Source organism: Denticeps clupeoides, chromosome 18 (genome assembly GCF_900700375.1).
Source record: "Denticeps clupeoides chromosome 18, fDenClu1.1, whole genome shotgun sequence".
Lineage (NCBI taxonomy): Eukaryota > Metazoa > Chordata > Actinopteri > Clupeiformes > Denticipitidae > Denticeps > Denticeps clupeoides.
This window is the reverse complement of record NC_041724.1, coordinates 17,859,082-17,870,041: the sequence shown is the minus strand read 5'-3', so window position 1 is coordinate 17,870,041 and position 10,960 is coordinate 17,859,082. Positions and strand designations below refer to the sequence as shown.

The 10,960-nt window shown below is 43.6% G+C and overlaps 1 long non-coding RNA gene across 2 annotated transcripts; it reads left to right on the top strand.

Moving 5' to 3' along the window:
• The first annotated feature begins 1,438 nt into the window (after positions 1-1,438).
• On the top strand, positions 1,439-8,445 carry LOC114768402 (uncharacterized). 2 transcript variants are annotated; one of them, XR_003743046.1, is made up of 3 exons: positions 1,439-1,567; positions 6,558-6,602; positions 7,565-8,445. It is a non-coding gene; the product is annotated as an uncharacterized LOC114768402 (long non-coding RNA). The 2 variants fall into 2 exon arrangements; XR_003743047.1 differs by having other exon boundaries at positions 7,560-8,445.
• Positions 8,446-10,960: the final 2,515 nt, after the last annotated feature.

Below are 10,960 nucleotides of genomic sequence, written 5' to 3'. Positions count from 1 at the left end.
GTATATTTTAGTGCTTAATTGGGAAATTCTAAAGTAATCTGATTAAAAAGGTTGTAATTATGATTTCTGAACTGAGAAATAGAAACTTGTTGTGTTTTGTGTCATGGATACTTGGGTTTAGTCCACACTTTTTCTACCCACCTCACTTCCTGTGCTCCCCGACATAGTCCCCAACAAAAACAATCATTTCTCTAAAACCTCTTATTCAGTCTATGACATCCCCCATTTACTTGGACATGGACTTTTATCCAGCAAATATATTTTCTCTTAATACAATGTTTCCATTAAGTGGAACCTAAGATCTCTATGACATGCTTCAGGTTTATCTCTTAAGAAGAATTTCCTGAACATTCAAACACACAATATAACACGTTTTCTATTACCCATCTGAAATGCAAGTGCTTAAATACAGCAAACATTGGTTTAGGTTGATGCTGGTCACTAATCTCAAGCAGAACATGTGACCTAAGTAGTAACAAAGTCTTTCTGCATCCCTGGTGGTTTTCTCTGGCGCTGCAGTTTGAAAAGGGTGTTGAGAAGGCTGCTATTTTCAGTTGACAAAACAGCAGAAGAATCAATCTCTGGTTGTGGCTCCAATTCTGTTCCAGTGTCTCGTCATTTCCTCTGTTCCTTGCTTGTCTGCAACATACTTCTTCACACTGGTTGTATTCCTGCTGTACTGGACTGTACTGGTCAGGTGATTCCACTGTTACTTTATTCCCATTCTTGCTGATGACAGCACATCGCGTTTTGTTGAAAGTTGTTGTGAACTTATCCACTTTCTTTTGCCTTACTTTTGCCTAGTATTCTGCATCATTCACATAGTGATGCGGTCTTTCGCAGGCCCACACCAGAGCCAAAGCTTTTCTTTCTGTTTGAGAATATCTTCTCTCACAGTCACTCAGGCTCCTGCTCACATAGCAAATAGGAACTATCTTTGCACAAGCAGAGCACTGGGTCCTACTGGGCTCGCATCAGCAATCAATCTCGTTGGTGCATCTTTGTCAAAATATTCTAAAGTTCCAGCTTTTGCGTCCATTTTTGAGTGCATTAAAGGCCCTTTTTACTTGGTGTTCTTTCTGATGGGATGTGTCAGTGGCTCAGCCATTGTTGCAAATTATTGGATGAAACGGCTGCTGTAGCCGACGAGTCCTAGAAAGCTTCTCACCTCAGAGGCATTTTCTGTCTCTCTGGCTTCTACTATCACTCTTATTCTTTATTCTGTTGCTCCAATTCCTTTCTTTGTCAGCAAGATTCCCATGAAGACCAAATGATCCATGTTAAATTTGCACTCTTCAGGGTTTAGTGTAAGTCCACACTCATGTTTCCGAACAGCATGTAGACCTTGATCATGCCTCTTCTGCTCTGCGGCATGAACAATGATGTCATCTGATATGTTTACTCCTCCTTCTATTCTAGTCGCTTGTATCTGTAGACACTTTTATGGATGGCAAATGTTGTGATCTGGCGTGATGCTGGTGTCAGCTACAGCTGGTGATATCCCCACTTAAGATCCAGTTTGCTGAACACTGTGGATCCAGTCATGCCTTGCCGGATTTCATCTACAGTGAGTATGGGGTATTGCTGTCTGATGATGGCACGATTAGCTTGGTGCATATCAAAACACAACCTAATTTCAGAGTTAGCTTTTGGTACTGTAGCCAGGGAACCACCCCAGGGCAGCGTTGAGTAGATAATTAGGTATAGCTGTGAGTGGCCAGGCGGAGAGACACAGCTGTAAACCATTAGATGGCATTGTTCAAAATAGGCAAAAAAAAAAAAAAAAAGGACAGCCAGGGTCTTGGAGTAGAGACGATGGTGAACAAAAACAGCAAGGATCGTGAGTATGTACAGCCAAGCGACAAAAGTATTGTGATACAGTTGTTGGTTTGGCCTCACCTCTACACTGTTATTAGGAAAGAAAACAGCCGTAGTGGATGTTGCAAGAGAGCGAAAACATTGCAGTGAAACAATGTGTGGCGTATCGTGCTGGCTACAGATCGATTGTTAATATATATCTATATGTATGTATGTGTGTTTGTTTGTGCATTCTTTGTATTTTTTATGTTTTTTAGTTTGTATTTTAACATATGTTAATAAACGTATTCTTATGTGTATGGGAACTAACTTTTATATAACCCCTTTGATATTTTCTGTAAAGCTGCTGGGTTTTCGGCCATTTTATTGATAATAATTATTTTACTATGTTCTAGACTTTATCAATTAATCCTTTTAAAGTCTTGATTTTATATTATATTATTTATATTTTATATTGTTTTATATTATTTTATTGGTTATTTATTCTGATATTTTTCAGGATTTTAGTTTAGTTCTTTTAAGAACCCGGTGAAAGTTACACCAAACATCTCTTTTGTAACTCTGTGTTTTTAAATATTTTAAACTATTTAGATATTTTAAAACTATTGAACCTGTCCCTACATTAGAGGATATTGTTTGGTCCTAACGTGGTGTAGTAGTTTATGGGCAAAACTAAACCCGTAGCTAGCCATAGGCCTACAGAGCTGAACCTGAAGGCACTGATAAGGCACTGTCTTTTACTACCCATCTCACTTCCTGTGCTCCTTGTTCATAATCCCAAACAACAACACACATTACAGAGTTCCTCTAAAACCTCCCATTCAGTCTATGACACTTGTCATATGTAAAAGTGCAGTGTTTCTATTTGTCAAACACAGCACATGGTGCACACAATAAAATGTGTCACTGGCTTTTAACCCATCACGTTTGATGAGCAGTGGGCAGCCATGAATGCCCAGGTAGCAGTGTGTGGGGACTGTGCTTTGCTCAGTGGCACCATGGAAGTTCGGGATTCGAATCGACAAATTATGTATTAATTTGGTTTCTTTCCCGTTAGGCAAACCACTGCCCATATTTTTTACATTTGCAAATAACAAATGCTATTATTTATGTAAGAATCCCTATTAGCTGTTTTGTAATCATTTGTGAAACTCATAAGAAGATTATCGTGTTGTAAAAAGGAAGGCAAAAATAGGAAGGATGCCTCCTTCATACCCTACTTTCTCAATGATTTAAAATCTACTCCTGCCAATACACCACACAGCCAGGTGTAGCACCATCATCTCCTGCCTCCTCTCCATCTCAGCCAAATTAGTAAATGTTCTCCATGTTCAAGCAATTGATTTTAGATCTAGATAAATAAATACAATTGAAAATGCAATTGTGCTGCTCTGACATGTCTCAGCATTTGTTCTTCTGTATGCTGCCTGATTACCATATTTTATTGATTTGCTCTTACCTTGCCCAGAAGACATAAACTGACAAACTGTCAGAACAGTTGTCATTTTGGAGCAAGCAATGGCAGCTGGTAGCGAAATGCCTCACTGAATCTGTCCATCAACACTGAAAGAATGGCTGAGGCAGCAAATGTAGCAATGTGGTTGCCAGACAGACAAAGTTTTGCATTTGACCTCATTTAAATGCTCTCTATATCCAGAACTGTCACATTGGGATGGTTGCTTGGAATCCCAACTGACATTTCAGTAATGAAAGAATTTAAAAATCGATTTTCATCCAACAAATAATATCTGACATGGGCTGCCCTGAATTCTCAAATCTGGATACCATGCTTGTGTATGCTTACCACTAGGTTGTCCATTTTGCCATACACCACTGTCTTTGTCATTGTGAGTGAATTGTCTGTGGGATGTCTCTGAATGGTTTCTGGTGAGAAAGTGAAGTGATTGTCATTGTGAAACACAGTGTAGAGGACATAACAAAATGTGTCCTTTGCTTTTAACCAATCACCCTTGGTGAGCAATGGATAGCTGTGACAGGCGCCCTGGGAGCAGTGAGTGGGGATGGTGCTTTGCTCAGTGGCACCATGGCAGTAATCAAATTACAGGTCCATTTGCTTACCAGTTAGGCCACCATGGTTCTCTGTAATAGATGTAGTGCTTGGTTGCAAATGACACATCAGGTGTCATTTGAACAGAAATATCATTACAATAATCTAGACGTGTCAAAACACTTTCTAGTAATTTTTCAGATCAAATACAGCCTATTGGCAATTAATTCCATAACCATATAATGTAGAACTGAAGGAACTTTTCAAACAATCTTGCTTCTAGAACATGTATACATAAACGGTACAGTATTTTTTTTTAAGCATCACTCTAGAACAGAATGGCATGCCATTAAAAGTAAAATTCTGAAATATAATTTGATTTTGGTGATTAACTATGAATGCCTGTTATACATGTTATGAAGAAGTACACCCCTACAATTAAGTTTTGTATGTGTCAGGATTGACTGCAGCTGGGCTCATCACCGGTGGCCAATCCTAACGGCGCATAAAGACCGCAGATTTCCGGCCCTTTGGAAGGGATGACATTTTAGTGGACCTTGTGCACGTATGTGAACGTGTTTTTGAGTTCTGGCAATCGCCACACGCCTACGGGCAAGTTTATGTTCTTTATTTAAGTTAAATTTTTTCGGCCACCGAGCCGCGTTTATTTGCATTTATTGTTCATTTATAATAAAACCCCCGTCCCAGCATGTCAGACCTCTGCGCTTCCTTCCCCCGTAAGTCCGTAGTCGTGACAGTATGTAAGCAAATAACTTTGATTAACTAATTCTAAAGCTAAAAAGAGCATTAATGGTGTAAGATGGTATCCACTTGTTTTGTGTCTGTGTAAATTAGACACTTTTCTAAGGCTGATTTTAATAAAAGCAATAAAAAATATGGTTTTACCAAGAATTAACTACTTATTTGCAATGATCCACCATTGTCTGATTGGTTTAAGTCTCTAAATAATAAAATAAATAATAAAAATATCATTATTTAATTTTTTAAAAAAGCCAGTGAATGATGACAGCACAGATACACATACACACTTTCACGTGTCAATTGTTTTACTGACAGGCCGGGGAAAAAAAGGAAAACAACATTAACGGTGTAAGATGGAATTTTCCAGCACAATGTGCACCCAGGGAGAGGCGAAACCACTCCTGCAATGCACTGCTGACTTATACAGGCAGTCCATCATCACACTGTTTGGGCCTGCTGTGTGATTGGACTTCCTCTGGCCTTCATGGTCTTCTGTCCAAGAATACGTTGTCTGTAATAATACAAAAAAATATTTTTAAATAGATTAATGATTATAGTAAGTTTAGTGCTAATATGTCAGGCACTGTCAGGGCAAATATTGAGGATATATATTGTCTTTTATCCAAATAGAAATCCTTAAGATTATCCTAGGTTCCCTTGAAATTCTCCCAATTTGGCAGTCTCTTGGCTGCTCCTAAGTAGGTCAGAAATTCTCCTTCATTTTGCCTTCCTGTAGGCTTCAATCTTTCTAACTGTCCATTGCTCTGTGGGAACCTGGGGCTAATGGTGGCATTTCATGTTTTGGAGCAAACACTGCAAACATAGATGATGCAAGCTGATGTCAAATCTGACCAATATGATTTTTTTTTTTTAATGTTTTTACTAGCAGACTCAAGCGTAGACATGTGGCTTTATAAGTGTACAGAAATTTAAAAGAAATGAACAAGTTTGGGAATCAAGTAAAATAATAACAACTTAGACTCTTATAGACGTTTAGGCTACAGACACTCAGCACTAAAGAACTGACGTTAATTGTCTGGGTAACATTCTCTAACAGCAGTTATTGATTATGTCAAACAAGGTGTGAAATTTTTGTAACATTGAAACATAAGATTACTTACTCTGTTTTGAAGTGATGTTTGGAGCTCCTAAGGATGAGGCCAAAAATGATTTTGTTACAAGTAGCAGAATCACAGGAAGAATTCCAGGATGCCTTTTCATTGGTTGTTGTGTTGCTTTTTACACAGATACATTACTATTTTCAGATTGGCTATTGTAATGGCCCTTTTATTTATTTTAAGTGATAAGTTATAGGATTTCAGAGGAGATGCACTTGTTTCATATTGAGGTGCTAGTATGCCACATTCTGAAAAAAATTGGCCGATGTGGCATATTAGCCTACAAATTATTTTCCTGCATGGGAAATACAGTGTGCGGTGGGAGTGCATGACAGACTAAAAAGAGTGACGAGAGCCGTGTTGTTCTTTTAATGTTTCATTATGTCTGCTAATAAACTTCTTCAGTCAGAATCCATGTGTGGTGTTTGTACCTTTTGTCTCAGCGGTACAGGAATGTAACAAGACACAATACCACTGTGGCTATGGTGTCCATCTCTGATGGGAGACTGATGATGGACAACGACCAATTTTCGGGGTCTTCATGGCTGCAGAGCTCCAAAATGGCAGTTTTTTCGATGAAGTGACCACACTAAAATAGATTTTACAAATATACAGTTCTTTGCTCTCAAATATTTACCTACATTTGTCCCAGATGCAGGTTCATGGGATACCGTATATATGGGATTTATCACACCTGTTTATTTTCCACCTGAATATTATTAGCGTTTTTATTTTTTATTGTGCTTTCAGTGCAATAGTTATATTGGAAAAACTCCATACCTCACTTGTAACAAGATCAATTGTCATTTGCCACCTTGCATTCTTCTGTTGTAAATTACTCTTATTTTCAGTTACCAGATCTATCAAGAGGGGATGTGCTACACGGATTGACACAGGTACACCTGTTTCATAAATCAAATGGGATACTTGGCGTACTGTGATTTACATCCAAATCCAGTATTGAATTCATAAATGAGGGCCACAATGGAATATAGAAAAAAAGGAGAAGACCAAGAAATTACATCTGAGGTACAGAGTACAGGTGCCAGTAATAAACATCTGTCTCAATCCTAGTTCACCATGTTACCAATAACTTAGACTCTAAGAAGCTTTGGACAATATTAAAAACAGTATAAAAAACTGATTGCAGTGTTTTCCTGAAATACAGTAGCATACACATTGCAGCTGTTACCAAGGAAACACAGCATGTGGGTGAAGCTAATTGGTTTCTTAGTGGTACCTTGCAAATGGAGCAAATCTGAAATCAGAATTTACAGGGTAGAATACCAAAGGCCAACAGGGGGACCCTCTTCTCTTTTTTTTCACCTCTAGACTGTATGATCTGCTGGCCATTTAGACTGGCTATGATCAAATGTATCATGACCCTGTGGGGTTGTCAACTCAACCAATGCACTTAAAACAAAGTTGTGATTAGCTTTTTTCTGCTAACATATGGGATTCATTACTTCTACTGAAATTAAAATGTGGTTGCAGTGAATGCCCGGACTGCTTATAACACTGGTGATATGAGAGCATACAAAATGGCTTCCTACGGTTGTCAGGATTGATAGCAACTGGGCTCATCACCGGTGGCCAATCCTGACGGCGTATAAATGCCAGAGACTTCCGCCCCTTTGGAATCTCCGGCATTTTACTGAACTGAGGCATGAACATGACCTCCGTGAAGGAATGTATTTATGTTTTGAGTTCTGGCAATCGCCACACGCCTGCGGGTTAGTTTATGTTCTTTATTTAAGTTAAATTGTTTTCGGCCACCGAGCCACGTTTATGTTTATTTGTTTATTGTTTATTTCATTGTCACACCTCTGCGCTTCCTTCCCACCACCTAAAAGCGCAGAGGTAAGAAGCAGAGGAGAAGAAACGTCAAGAAGGACGCAGCCCGGCGATCGAGCGCGGATGCCGGGGGAGAGACACACCGCCCGTTCTAGTGGAGCGGTTTCTCCCCAAAGAGCTATGGCGCGTGGTGCCACGTGATGACGTCACCCCCGAGAGAATCCGCAAAACCCGGAGGCGACAATGTCAGCGAAGACGATGGCGTCTGCAGCAGTGAGGAAGTGATGTGGGCAGAGAGCACAGAGGATGTGAACCCCGCGATCTTCGCCATGTCGAGCCAGGAACTCTGCGCTCTGCTGGCCAGGCTCCCTGTGGACTGGGACGACACGGACGACGACGACGAGAGCACAGGAGACACGAGTTGCGACACAGGAGTCCTCGATCGTCGCGAGGTCCGTGGGGATCCATGTCAATTCCAGGGGGTTAAGCGATGACAATGGCAGCATTCCTCCAGCGAGGAGCTGGGCAGGCTCCAGCCCAAATGGCCAGAGTACTGCCCATGGGAGCTGATTGCACTATGGGTCCAGGATGTCCGCAGGGTGGACGACCCTCGGAGTCACCAGTGGGAGGACACGGATGATGAAAGCGGCAATGACGTGGATTTTCTTTGGGCGGTTTGTGCCGGGATGGCTCCGGGATGGCGGTTGGTGCCGTGGAGACCCAAGTCCCTCCCAGCAGTTTGAGGAAAGCTGGTGGAAGAGGGCGACGGGAGGTCGCCAGCTAGCAACTGCGCTGCTGGGACTGCCTCACAGTGAATCCGCCATTCCAGCTCCGGTCGCCTACCCGCCTTTCCTCTGCCCGGACGTTCTCCAGCGAAATGGCAGCGCAGCACCAGTGCCCACACCTGCTGGAGAAGACATCCACCCCCCTCCACGCCACACACCCTCCACCATCTCTAACGACGTGCCCAGCCCCGTGTGGGACAGCCCAATGGTCCTGGGACCGTTCAGTGGGGCAGCAGACACGGATGAGATCACCACCATCCTCGCGTGTCTGACTGGATCAGCATGGGGCTCGGGCGCAGCCCTCTGGCAGCAGGGAGAGACAGACAGAAGGAACTGTCGGGACTTCCTGCAGAGACTGAGGGCAGAGTTTGATCGGCCAGACCCTGATCGGCAGAGACTCTGCCCCTCCTGCACATTCAGCGCCAGTCAGGATCCGGGGCAAGAAGACCCAGCACTGGCGGGCGAGGAGCAGGTCGCGCCTCCCGAGAACCTGTCTGTGCCCCCTGAGGAGGTCCCGGAGAGCCCAGAGAGAGAGCCAGACGACCCTCTCTTCTGTTTGTCTCTGTTTGTGTGTGTGCGTGGCATTTGTGTCCGTATGTCGCCCCCACTTCCCCTCTTTGTATCCACCAGATGGCGACCCAGCAGCGGAGCCGAACCCCAGGGAGGGAGTTCCCAACCTGGAACAGTCGGGGTGCCTGGAACAGTCGCCGGTGTCAGAGAGGACGTGCAGAGACAGGGCCCGCACGTACCCGGATGGATCGGCCCTGATTTTTCTGTGCAGGTCCGAGGGTCCGGGGCAGCCATGCGGGACCATGCTGGGGAGCCAGCCCGAGGGACCAGGGCCGCCATGCCTGACCTTGCCAGGGAGCCAGCCCGAGGGACCGGGGCCACCAAGCGGGACCACGCCGGGGAGCCAGGCCGAGGGTCCGGGGCCGCCACGCAGGACCACGCCGGGGAGCCAGCCCGAGGGACCGGGGCCGCTACTCCTGACCTCACCGGGGAGCCAGTCCGAGGGACCAGGGGCCACGCCTGACTTCGCCGGGGAGCCAGCCTGAGGGACCGGGGCCGCCACGCCTGACCTCGCCGGGGAGCCAGCCGGGCTGGCTGATATTGTCGAAAAAGAATCTAGATGAGTGGGGAAAATTGGTGATTTGAGTCAAGAAGGAGAGTTGATTGTCTATAGTTACTTCAAGGTTTCATGCAGTTGCAGAAGAAGAGATCTGTGAGTTGCTCAGGTAGATAGCAAAATCCTGATAATGTTGAAGAATCCGCTGGAATAGTTTGAATTTGGTGGGATTGAGTATTAGATTAGTTAATATGAGGAAATATGACATCAAGCAACGATTGTAGCAAGGCAAGGAGTGCTGGACCACAACCTGTGGAACCACCACCCGTGGGAAAAACATCATGGTTTGAGGATGTGTGGTGAACCCCATGGGGGTTGTTTTGGGAGGAGGAGCCGGAGACAGATGGCAAGGTGGAGGAAAACTGGAGGAGGAACAAAGTGACGGAAGTTTGCCCACCAGGACCTGCACTGCACTACTGAGGACACGCGCTTCTCAGTGTCTAAGGTTATGATCGCAACTCCTCACTGCCCAAATGCTCCCAAACTGAATGACTTCCGGCACCCCTGTGTGTGGCAGCCTGTTGAGGCACCTATACTCTTTTCTTAGTTTCTTTCTTATTTTGTAAATTTTCCATTTGTGGGACTAATAATGGATCTTCTTATTTTTTATCAGCACAGGTTTTGGCTGCAGTGAGCAGCTGCCCCTCCAGGCTGCGATCAGTACCATGGACTCAACTTGTCATCATCTGGTGTGCCTGTCAAGCTAACAGTGGCTGCCATTGACACCCACACTTCCCTAAACCACCAGCAGAGTGGTTTAGGGAAGTTTGCAGAACAATTGCAGGTGCAATGCAGAACATAATCGATTATATCATAATGATGTTGCTTGGTGGTTTTCTGGTGGCGGTATAAAAATTATTCTTAAAAAGTAGACGCCAGTAGTTACTGTGGCTGCCTGATGTACAGTCCGGGTATTTTCGCGCAACCAATAGAATCAAAGCAGGTGAGGTTTTTTTCTACATGGCACATGCCTCCTTGGTTTAATTGTTTTTTTGTTTGGTTTTTTAGTTTAGGACGTTGTGTGTTTTTTTGTTTCTTCAGTTACAAATAAAGGCTTTTGTTCAACACGTTCCTCACTTCGTCAACTGAGTGGCCTGACAAACATATTACAACAAACTGAGATTATGCAATATGTGTCAAATATTATCTGCAGGGGTCATATCATGATATCGGAGTTGGAGATTTCCCCTGCTGTATGTACAGTTCAAATGGTGCAATTTGGAATGGGATACTAATACACACCTTCAATGGAAAAATTAGGCAAATATGTCCTTAAGACTATAGAACAATGACTCTTTTCCTGTTCAGCTTGGCAATTGTAGGGTACTTAACTAGTTCAACATGCACCCCTACTGGGCACCAAGAGCCCCCCAAAAGTGCGAAGACATCACCGTAATACACTGTATATCAGTGTAATGCACACACATTGCAGATGTGAATGGGGTTGATGAAGAATTTTCCATGAAAGCCTCCTCAATTCTATATGCTCAGCCAATTCAAACAAGTGAACCATTCAAATCAATAGGGGTGTGTATTGGCAAGGATGTTT